The following is a 12687-nucleotide window of genomic DNA, read 5'->3' on the forward strand; positions in this document are numbered from 1 at the left end:
GGCAGAACCTCCCTCCGACTCTCCCACCCCGGGTACAGCTCCTGTACATCCTGGCTGCACATCCACTGCTAACAGAGAGCTCTTGTTTCAGCCATGCTGACAGCCTTGTCCTAGTCTTTCACCACTGCAGGACTGCTGGGTACCCACAATGCCTTCAGGAACTGTTGAGCAAACGACTGGAACTAGGGGCTTGATCATGAAACCTACTATAGCAGTTCTCACATATCTTAGACCTACTGAGATGGCTGCACCTTTGGATAATATTGCCTTTATGAAAATATAACTGGGTCTAAGATCTGTGATTGCATTCAAACATAATTCCTAGCGTATTTCCAGTGAGCCACCTATCAAACTCCTTGTTGTTCCGACTCATAGTGACCTTGTATAGGATTTCTGAGGCTTTAAATCTTTGTTGGAGTAGAAAGCCTCATTTTTCCCCCAAGGACCAGCTGGTGGGCTTGAAACGCTGACCTGTGGTTCTTGGCCCAGTACTTATCCTAAAGAGATAAAATGCATGAAGCATCTGCTCTATAACATCTGTTAGGGATTGAATTGTGTCAATTCATTGTGTTGGAATCCTAACTGCTATACCTGTTGTTGTTGTTAGGGGCCATACACTTGGTACCAACTCATAGCGATCCTATGCACAGCAGAACAAAACACTGCCCAATCCTGGGCCAACCTCACTATCATTGCCACACTTGAGTCCATCGATGCAGCCACTTGGCCAGTTCATCTTGTTGGGGGTCTTCCTCTTTTTCTCTGACCCTCCACCTTACCAAACATGATATCCTTCTCCAGCGACTGGACCCTCCTGACAATATGCCCAAAGAATGAGAGACGAAGTTTGGCCATCCTGTGGCCTCCAAGGAGCACTCTGGCTGCACTTCTTCCAAAACGGATCTATTGGTTCTTTTGGCAGTCCATGGCACTTTAAATATTCTCCTCCAACACCATAACTCAAAAGCATCAGTTTTTCTATAGTCTTCCTTATTCACTGTCTAGCTTTCACATGCATATGAGATTATTGAAAATACCTCTTGAAACGGTTGAACATGAACTGTTTGCTTTCGGTACAGTGACTCTGTGTATTCCTTCCATCTTCTCTTGATGCTTTCTGCATCATTCAATAATTTGCCCAGTGAATCTTTCAATAATGAAAGCTATACCTGTAGATGGACATAATCATGTTTGGACATGGAGCTTTGTTATGTTACTGAGGACATACCAAGGTAGCGTGTATCTCATCACATCTGAGTTATAGAGATTGTTGTTAATAAATGCCATCAAGTGAGCTCCAACTCTTAGCGACCCTATGTACAACAGAACGAAACACCACCATCCTCACAATTGCTGTCACTATGCCAACCCATCCCTTTGGGGGCTGGTGTCTCCCTCTTTTTTTGCTGTTCCTTCAGTTTGCCAAGCATGATGTTCTTCTCCAGGGACTCATCCCTCCTGATCATATGTCCAAAGTATGAGAGATGAAGTCTGGCCATCTTGGAGCATTCTGGTTGTACTTCTTCCAACACAGATTTGTTTGTTCTGACAGTCCAAGGTATCTTTAACATTCTCCAACACCATAGCTGAAATGCATCAATTCTTCCATGGTCTTCCTTTTCCATTGTCCAACATTCACATGCATATGAGACCACTGAAAATAACATGGCTTGGGTCAGGCCCACTTTAGTTCACAAACTGACATCTTTGCTCTTCAAAACTTTAAAGAAGTCTTGTGTAGCAGATTTACCTAATGCAATATGTCATGTGATTACTTGATTGCTGCTTCAATGAGTGTCTGTGGTTGATTCAAGCAAAATTAAGTCTTTGACAATGCCAATCTTTGCTTCATATATCAAGATGTAATTTACTGTTCTAGCAGTGAAGATGTTTGTTTTCTTTACATTGAAATGCAATTCATGCAGAAGGCTGTGGTCTTTGATCTTCATTAGTATTTTAAGTCCTCTTAGCTTTCAGCAAGCAAAGTTGTATCATCTGCATATTGCATTCCTTCAACCCTGATTGCACATTCTTTGTATAATTCAACTTCTCAGATTATTTGTTCAGCATACAGATTAAATAAGTATGGTGAAAGAATACAACCCTGGTACACACCTTTCCTGATGTTAAACCATTCAGTGTCTCCATATTCTGTTTGAATGATTGCCTTGTGGCACAGGTTCTTCATAAGCACAATTAACTATTCCAGAATACTCTCTGCAGTGCTGTCCATAGCTTGTGATCCACAGTTGAAAGCCTTTGGATGGTCAATAAAGCAGAAGTAAACATCTTTCTGATATTCTCCACTTTCAGCCAAGATCCATCTGATGTCAGCAGTGAGATCCCTTGTTCCATGTCCTCATCTAAATCTGACTTGTTCTAAATCTAAACAGTTCCCTATCAGTGTACTGTTGCAGTATTTTTTAAACTATCTTTAGTAACATTTTACTTACATGTGATGGTAACGATACTGTTCAATGATTCCTGCATTCTGTTGGGATATACCTCTTTGGAATGGACACAGATATGGATCTTTGCCAATCAGTTGGCCAGGTAGCTATCTTTCAAATTTCTTGGCAAAGATGAATGAGTACTTCCAGTGCTGCGTCAGTTTTTTGAAAGATTTCAATTTGAATCCCATCAATTCCCTGAACCTTAATCTTTGGTAATGCCTTTAGTGCACATTGGACATCTTCATTTAGTACCATCGACTCTTGATCACATGCTACCTCTTGAAATGGGTGAATATAGACTATTTCTTTTTGGTACAGTGACTCTGTGTATTCCTTCCACTTTCTTTTGATGTTTTCTGCATCATTCAATATTTTGACCATAGAATCCTTTATTACCAAGGATTGAATTTTTTCCCTCAGTTCTTTCAGATTAAGAAATGCTCAGTGTGTTTTTCCCTTTTGGTTTTCAAACTCCAGATCTTTGCACATTTCATTATAATATTTGACTTTGTCTTCTCGAGCTGCCCTTTCACATTTTCTGTTCAGTTTTTTTACGTCCTCAATTTCTTCCATTTGCTTTAGTATCTCTATGCTGGAGAGCAAGTTTCAGAGCCTCTTCTGACATCCATTTTGGTCTTTTCTTTCTTCCATGCTTTCTTAATAAACATACAGCTTTCTTCCAGGATGTTTTTGATGTCATCCCACAACTTTTCTGGTTTTCAGTCATTAGTGTTTAATGCATCAAATCTGTACTTGAGATGACTTCTAAATTCAGGTGGGAAATGTTCAAGGTCATATTTTGGTTCTTGTGGAATTGTTAATTTTCTTCAGCTTTAGCCTGAACTTGCATGTGAGTAATTGATGGTCTGTTCCACAGTCTGCCTCTGGCCTTGATTTAACTGATGATATGAAGCTTTTCCAGAAATGTAGTCCATTTGATTTCTGTGTATTCCAGCTAGTGAGTTCCATGTGTACAGTTTTTTATGTTGTTTAAAAAAATTATTTGCAATAAACAAGTCACTGGTCTTGCAAAATTCTATCATGTGATCTCCAGCACCATTTCTATTACCAAGGCCATTTTTTCCAACAACTGATCCTTCTTTGTTTCCAGTATTTGCATTCCAGTCATCAGTAATTATCAATACATCCTGATTGCATGTTTGATCAATTTCAGACTGAAGAAGTTGGTAGAATTCTTCAATTTCATCTTTACTGGCTTTAGTGGTTGGTGTATAAATTTTAATATTAGTAGTATCAATGGGTCTTCCTTGTAGGCGTTTGGAGATTATCCTATCACAGATAGCATTTACTTCTAGATCTTGAAATATCCTTTCAGATGATGAATGTAATGCCTGCCATTCCTCTTCAATTAGTTGTCAGCATAATAAACCATGTGATTGTTAGATTCAAAATGGTCACTTTGAATCCATTTCAGCTAATGCCTAGGACATCAATGTTTATGTTTTTAATTTAATTTTTGACAATGTCCAATTTCCCTAGATTCATACTTTGTAAATTCCATGTTACAATTATTAATGGATGTTTGCAGCTGTTTCTCCTCATTCTGAGTTGTGCCCCGTCAGCAAACGAAAATCTCAAAGGCTTTACTCCATTTGCATCATCACAGTTAACTCTACTTGAGGAGGCAGGTCTTCCCTAGTTGTATTTTGAGTGCCTTCCCACCTGATGGTCTCATCTTTTGGCCCTATACCTGACAATATCCTTACACTATTCATCATGTTTCGTTATTCAATATTGTGGTGCAATCTAACAGTGTTTCACTGCTTTCATAAGGTTTTCAGTGGCTCAATATTTGGAAGCAGTCTGCCTCTTCTTCTTCCGAGTATGTCAGTCTACAAGCTCAGCTGAAACCTGTCCACCATTGGTTCCCCTGCTGCACTCAAAACGACCAGTGGTACAGTTTCCAGCATCACAGAACACAAGTCTTCAGTGTGACAGACTGACAGATGAGTGGTGAAGACACAAACACATGCAAGCACACACACACACACACACCCAGATACCATGTGAGGATTGCCAAGGAACCAAGGAATGTCCAGGGCTGTGGCACTGTAGGATCAGTTAACTGCAAGGTTGGTGGTTCAAATCCACAAGATGCTCCTCGAAAACGTTATACAGGGTTGAGTCAGAACCAACCTGATAGCACTTGGACAAGGAAGGAATCGACAGTCAGACCCCGATTTGGACTTTTGGTCTCCAAAACTGTGAGAACATAAATCTGTTCTTTAAAGCCAATCACTTAAGGGATTTGTGTTCCAGCAGCACCGAGACCACATCCAATGTTTGTTGAATTTTCCTTTTCAGGAAGCAAAACTGTACCAGGACAACCATGACTGACAGGCACATGCAGTATGAACCTCTTCTTCAGAAAATAGATTTCTGTAGTGAAGTGGTTTAGAGCAAAGGCTGTTATCAGTCACACCTAGGATTCAATCCTCATAGATGAGCTGTGACTGCTATCATCTCTTAGCTGTAGTTTCAGCATCTATAAAGTGGGTAAGAGATCAGTAATTAGCTGAGGCTTAAATGAGATACAAATAAAACCATTTAGTATAGTAGTGCCATCTAGACTTACTTCTATCTCTTAAACTGTCTCAGATGCAGGATGTTTTATGAATTGAATGGACTACGGTGGGTAAAGCATACATAATAGACCAAAATGAAACCAAATGTACTGTTGTTGAGTCAATTCTATCTCACAGAGATCCTACATAATGCTGTTGCTGTTAAGTAGGTTCTGACTCATAACAATCCTGTGTAGGGTTTCCAAGGAGCAGCTGGTGAGTTTGAACTGCCAACCTGTGGGCTAGTGCTTATCCTCCAGCACCACACTAGGACTCTATCCTACATAATGGTGGTTGTTGGTGGTTACGTGCCATGGAGTCAGTTCCAACTCATAATGACACTGTATAGGGTTTCTGAGGCTGCAAATCTTTACAAGGAGCAGAAATCCGCAACGTATCATCCTGTGGAACAGCTGGTAGTTTCAAACTGTGTCCCTGAGGACAGCAGCCCGACACTTGTAACCACTATACTACCAGAGCTCCTATCCTACATAATAGGTATCACTATTAGCTCCCAATGGAGTCCTGGTGTGGCGTTGTGGGCTAACGCGTCAGACTGCAAAGTCGTTTGAACTGCAAAGTCAGTGGTTCAAGCTCACCAGCTGCTCCTTGGAAACCTTATGCAGGGTCACTATGGGTCAGAATCGACTTGAGGGCACCTAACAACATTAGTTCCCAGGAAACAAAGATCACTATGACAATACTTAACTCAAAGATTTAACTAATTGAATGTTAAACCTTGGGGAACTTTTGTGTATGAAAAAATGAGACTATCTAGACTGGAAATCTAGGACCCTCATAAAAACAATGATGGATACCCAAGTAAAATAGAACTTAGTGAATAAACTTTAAGTCTTGATGACAAAGAGCTGGCTCCACTACTCTAGTGGTGCGTGCTTGGGGATCAATTTCTTTTAAATTCATTAGGATAAGTACTGGACTGCAAGGTTTACTTGAACCACAAGGTTGGTGCTTCAAGTAAACAACTTGCTCTTCAGAAACCTTTTACAGGGTTGCTAAGAGTTGGAACTGACTTCACTGCACTTACATCAGTAAAAAGGGCTTTTCATCGACCTGTACTTAGGAGTCCTGGTATGGCACTGTAGGATAAGCACTGGATTGCTAACCATAAGGCCGGCGGTTCAAACCCAGTACTAGCTCCTCAGAAACCCTATTCAGAGCCACTGAATTGAAACCAACTTGATGGCATAACAACCATCCATACTTAAGGAATCCTGGTGTGATCCTGTAGGATAATAACTGAACTGCTAACCAAAAGGTTAATGGTTGAAACCCACCTGGTGCTCCTCGGAAACCCTGACAAAATTGATAGGGTTGGCCTTGCCAAAGCAACCACCGTTCCAGCCATCTCATTGTTGTTAAGTGCTGTTGAGTCAGTTCCGACCCATAGTGACCCTGTATAGGGTTTCCGAGGAGTGATGGGTGAGCTTGAACCGCCGACTTTGTGGTTCAAGCTGACTTTGCATCCAACACAGTAACCCCCAGTGACACACCAGGATTCCAGGAGTGAGTTAATGAAATGTTGGACCAAATATAGCAGCCTAAATTTTAAGTTGGTAGTTTTGTATGGCCTGTGAATGTTAAAAAATTTTGGCAGAAAAAAGGTTCCCTGGTGTGTCGCTGTGGGTTAATGAGCTGGAATGCAAAGGCGTTTGAATCGCAAGGTGAGTGGTTCAAGCTCACCAGTCACTCCTTGGAAACCTTATACAAGGTCGCTATGGGTTGGGATCGACTCGACGGCACTCAACAACCCCTGCTATGAAGTCCTGGTGTGGCGCTGTGGGCTAATGCGTCAGAATGCAGTCATTTGAACTGCAAGGTTGGTGGTTCAAGCTCATCAGCTGCTCCTCGGAAACCCTATACAGGGTCTCTATGGGTTGGAATGACTCGATGGCACTTAATAACAACCCCTGCTATACAGGATTGCTGAATTGGAACCAATTCAACAACACGCTTAAGGACTATTAAGTTGGTTCTGATTTATAGGGTTTCTGCCGTTGTACATCTTGTGGGCACAGAAAACAACTTTCTCCCTTAGATGCAGCTGGTAGGCTTGAACCACCAATTTGGGGTTAGTAGCCCAGTGCTTATCCTACAGAGCTACAGCTGTGTTGGAGATCCTTAAATGAAGCATAGTATAAAAAGGGCATAGTAAAATGCTTATTTCCACTCTTTTGTGATGCTAACACTTTAAACACAAGTCCTGTTGTTGAGCGGTCGATTCGGTTCCTACCCATGGAGACCCTGAATAGGGTTTCCGGGGCTGTAAATCTTTACGGGAGCAGAAAGCCTCATCTTTCTCTCTCGGAACTGCTGACCTTGCGGTTCGCAGCCTGATTCGTAACCACTCTGCTACCAGAGCTCCTTGACTGGAGTCCTAGAGCGCCTGATTCTAGTTGTGAACTGCGGGACCTTTACCAAGGCTTAGCTAGGTGGTACAAGCATCTACTCGAGTTTTTAAGATCCCAAAGGGGCAAACCCTTTTTTACTGAAAGGAAAATTAAGTAAAATACAAGTGCTTTGATAGCATCGTGGGTTATGCGGTGTGTTAACTGCCAGGCAGGTCAGCAGTTTGAATCCACTAGCCACTCCGTGGAATAAAGATGAGGCTTTCTACTCCTATAGATTTACACCCTTGGAAACCATATACAACAGTGTCACTGTGAGTTGGAACCAACATGAGGGTATGCAGCAGCAGCAGCAGTGAATAAAATACAGAAGTCGGGAAGTGAAGCTTTTGTAGTAAAATCAGGAAGAGGGGGCCTGAGCTTTACTAGCTTGCTCTTCCCACAACCCTGAAACCCCAGAGCATTTTGCAAAACATTAGGAACATAGCTTAATTCACTCACATAAAGTGGGAAAGTATTAAAAATGCTACAGCATCAGGAATTTGGCTGGCTCCAATTCTCCTCCAGTGTTAGAACTCCACTGCATTGTCCTGGCTGGAATAACAGAAAAGGACTCTGCTTTAGAGATCTGCTGAATAGGTACTGAAGTTAATATAGTGGGAGGGGGATTCTGCCGCTGTCACGTAGTCCAGGGAATCAGGTTGTCAAAGCAATGTTATTTCATGATAGAAAACTGGTTCTATTACATAAGTCATGTTCAAATTCCTGCAAGTCTGTTTTAGTTGGGCACTTTTAGGGACTATGGAGTAAGAAGACATCAAAGATAAGTTTAAATTGGACAGCTGCATTTTTGTTCTTTATGGGGCAAAAATGCACAAGTCTTTCTAAAGTAGAATGTACCACAAAATATTCACAGCTCCTTTCACAACTGAGATTCTGACCAAAGTTAGCAAACCTCTTGTGGGAAGGAAACGGGAAACCTCTGAATCTAAGACTGGTGTTCTCACAGCAAGTATGGCTAGAGAAGAACCATTTTCATGTCTCCCTAATGTACACAGAGACAACCTAGTTAAAAGGCTAACTTCACCTGGAAGAGAGGAGAGGAAAATATCACAATGGATATGTTGAAAGAAGGCTTATGAAGGAAGAAGGGTTTCGACGCAGCCTACTTAAAAGGCCTTAGCTGACTACTGGGGGTGGGGTGGGGGGGGAGAGGTCCAACATTTTTGTTTTAAAAACAAACTAGCTTAGGGAAGACCAGAATTAGGCCTAAAAAATAATATACATGGAAAAATTGTCAAGCCATGAAAATACATTTTTAAAAAAGTTTTCAGATATAATACACAAAAGCAAACAAGTTTATCTTTAAAAATATCAAGTATCACATCCATAGACTATTTCCTAATTATAATTACTTCTTAAAGCAACATTTGTCTTCGTTTACAAATACAGCAGCAGGTAATAAACCCAACATCTCAAACAGATTGCTTACAGTTCATAATACAAGTGTATCTGTCTCAAATCACATTTTAGGCAGTTTAACTTAAAATGCATAGACAATTACAGACATTAAATGTGTCATTAAAAAGTCAATGAAATCTCACAATTTTAAGGAAAAAAATTACAAAAATATCTTTACAGAGCACAAGTCAAATTTACTTAATGGCAACAAATCACTATCTGCTAAACAATGACAGGCCGTGAAAGAGCCTTCATTGAGGGAAAAGTGAGAAGAAAAGTATCCCATGATTGCACCCTAAGATAACGACACTATTATAAACACTACACTTTTTGGGGTGTGTGTGTGCTAAGTATACTGAACTTTGCTCTTTAAAATGTCCAAAAGCTCATCTAGGATTTCCACTAGCAATATTAAAATGCTTATCTATATAAAACCGATACCCACTGCCATTAGGTCGATTCTGACTCAGTGACCCTATACAGAACTACTACCTACTAAAGAGTTCAGCAGTTACCCCCAGATAGTGGCCTCTCAAGGATAGGGATTTAGCTTTCAGCACTCTATCTCTAGCCCTTGGAGAGTTAACATTTAAAATGTCTGTTGAGTGAATGCAGTCCTCAGATGTTTTCTGACGTCTGAAGTTGCATGGCATTTAATACTGACAACTTTATTGGCCATTTTTGTTTAACTTGGCAGAATCCTGCAAACAAATAACAGTGTGTCTTCAGTACTAAAATGTTGCTTTCTTGAGATTAGTCTTCCCTGTAAACCACTCGCCATTTTTTATGCATAGTACACAGTATTATGTGATCCATCTGAATTTAGACTTTTTCAATATTTTAATATTTAAAGGTCTATGCATAAATTTAATTTCCAGGGTTTAAACATGACATTTTATAAAACTAGGTATATTCAGGGTGAGATCTAAACTGGAAGATGTTGGCACTCAATTTAGAAATACAGGCAAATGATATGTAAAACTAGGCACAGTATTGAGTAGAGCTATGTTCATCTATCTAAATAGCTTAAAAAATTGTACATTTGAATTTAGATGGCATGAATTACGTGTGAAGTAAAATATCATGGACATGACTTTCCCTAGAAAATATTCCAATATCCCACAGTAATGGTGGATTTTACCAAGGCCAAAAATTAACCCCTTTTCTTCTCTGCCCTATTTCATTTTTTACTGGAGACCATAAACAGTAAAACGGACAAAGAAAGGAGGCGGCCTTTCATTTTTTGCTTTTTAAATACTGGCTATTCATGGAATCTTGGTGTGGTGCTATGGGCTAATGCACTGGACTGCAAGGTCGGTTTGAACCACAAGGTCAGTGGTTCAAGCTCATAAGATACTCTTCAGAAACCCTATACAGGGTTCCCTAAGAATTGGAACTGACTCGATGGCACTTAGCAACAAATAGCAATTCATGAATAATGACTATATAGCACTTGGAACAAAACAGGGCTGTGAAGTCAGACCTATAGATACTTCAAAAGCATGAACAGATGTCAGGCTGAGTAAAGCACAGTAAAGCAGCCAAGGTTTCTCAAGAATCTTAAGGAGCATCTAATATTTTTAAAAACTCTGTGAAAGAAGACTGAAGGTCTACAGACTATCCCTTGCACTTATAAAAGTTTTATTTTTTTACTGTGATTTTTGGGTCTATGTATTTAGTACTGTTTCTTCATTTTAACATGAAAAAAAATTTTTTTTAACTCCAGAAACACAATCTCCCAGAACATCTCAATTATCTCCACCAAATTTATTTGAAAATCCCTGCTATGACGTCCAAATGCCAGCAAGTACTCCCACAAGACCAAATGCACTAACAGCCTCTTCATAAACCAAGCTCAGCTTAGCATGGTTTGATGTGAAAGTAGCATTCTCTTCTTGTAAAGAAAAAACCTTCCTAGATGCTTTGCTCTCTTCCTCCACTGAAACCTCTTCCTAAATCCACCCTTAACCCAACATATATTTTCTGACCCCAGTACAGGAATTGAGGGTCCCTCCAATTGGAGAAATGGTGCTCTAGAGAAAAAGAGTCTATAAGCAAATTCTACGAGTCCCTAGATTTTTCTTGCTTATATTTAAAAGCAAACAAAAAACCCCAACTCCTTAATGCTCCTGGATCCCCCAACTTTCCAGTTGGAAAGTCTTCAAAAATTAAGGGTTAAAATGGCAGTAACACCTAGAGTAGTCTGAAAAGTACAAGTCATTCACAAAGTTATTAACACTTATAGGGGAGCAGTGATCACTCATCCTTGTGCTCATGGCCCTATAAATCCCTTAGAGCAAAGTATCTTCTTCCTTAACCAAGTTGACGAACTCCACAATTATAGATTCCCAAACTTACTTCTTCTAGTCAACTAAAACCCTTCTAGTATTTATATTAAATACTCCATCCAAAGCTGGAGGTGGCAACTTCTCTCAATGTAGGGCAACCAAAATAACTGTAAGGAGAGATCTTTGCTGCCATCTTACTTTCCCTACCATTTTATCCATGCAAAGGTAACTGACATTATAATAGTTGATAAGTTATGACATTTCCTAAGGCTATTTGCCTTGTAAACATTCCAAGAGTGTTGTAGATCCTTGGCAGGAAGGGAACAAAGGCAGGACCAGGTGTATCCTGTAAGTTGCCTAACAACAATCCCTTGTCTGGAGGTATCAAAACAAATTAGTTTCTGCCTTTTATCAATTCTGGTAGTTTGAAATGTATTATCTACTTAAAATAAGAGAAGCTGAAACAATGAATGTTCCAAGGTGACCATCTTCCCTTCTTAAAAGAAGGTATGTATAAAACCTATTATAATGAAACTGGCAGTATTGGCATTCTGACATTCTAAACAAACTATGAAATATTTTATCCTGACACAAAACAGTGCACTAGCATAAATTATTTCAATGTTGTTAAGTGTTGTCTAGTGAGTTCCGACTTATAACAGCCTTATATAGCGGTTCTAAGGAGCAGCTGGTGGGTTGGAACTCCCAATCTTGTGGAATTCAATACTTGTCCAATATATTCCCAATACACTTTAGAAACCAAATGGACACAGTTTTTTAGAATGTCTTTTAACAAATAACAAGGTCAGTTCTAATGCCAAACTCATTTATTCCAAATCTAAAAATCTGATTTAAAGGTAAGGTGCCCAAAAGCTACTCGAGTTATTTTGGTGGTTATTAACATTATTTAATATTTAAGCAACAGAATCATACTGGCTTTAAATTCAACTGGCGAGATCTACAATTTATTATTATTTTCACGAGAAGATAATGTTTTCAAGGGTGACACTCAATTACCTGTCAGCAAATACAGAACTCAACCGTTAGCCGTAAAAACTTTACAAACAGGTCCAGAAAACGATTCCAGAGACAATGACAAATCATAACCACACTTGGAAAGACAAATACCTATTTTGATTTCCACTTGTACAAATGGTGTGACTTATGGTTCTCTAAATATAACTACTATCCATGTTTATGATAAACCTCTAGAGTTTGCCAGTGTTTCCTATCAGGGAAGAATACAAGATGTGTTCCTTCTAAAGAACGGAGGGAAAGGGAAACTACAGGAATGGTCTGGGCAGAAGAGCTGCCTCAGGTTTGGTGGGAATGCAGTTTACCTGTTGCTATGAAGATACTCCCAGGGGTTCCTCTCTGGTTTGAGGTTCAAAACAAAGGAGAGAATGATTTCCTGCATTTAACTCATCTCAAAGCAATAAACAAAGACCTAGTCTCTAAACCATAATTTACACACTTTGGCCTAGATTAAAAAAAAACAAACAAACAAAAAACACCCTAAATTGGTTTAAAT

This window comes from Chrysochloris asiatica, unplaced genomic scaffold, assembly GCF_000296735.1.
Source record: "Chrysochloris asiatica unplaced genomic scaffold, ChrAsi1.0 scaffold00067, whole genome shotgun sequence".
Lineage (NCBI taxonomy): Eukaryota > Metazoa > Chordata > Mammalia > Afrosoricida > Chrysochloridae > Chrysochloris > Chrysochloris asiatica.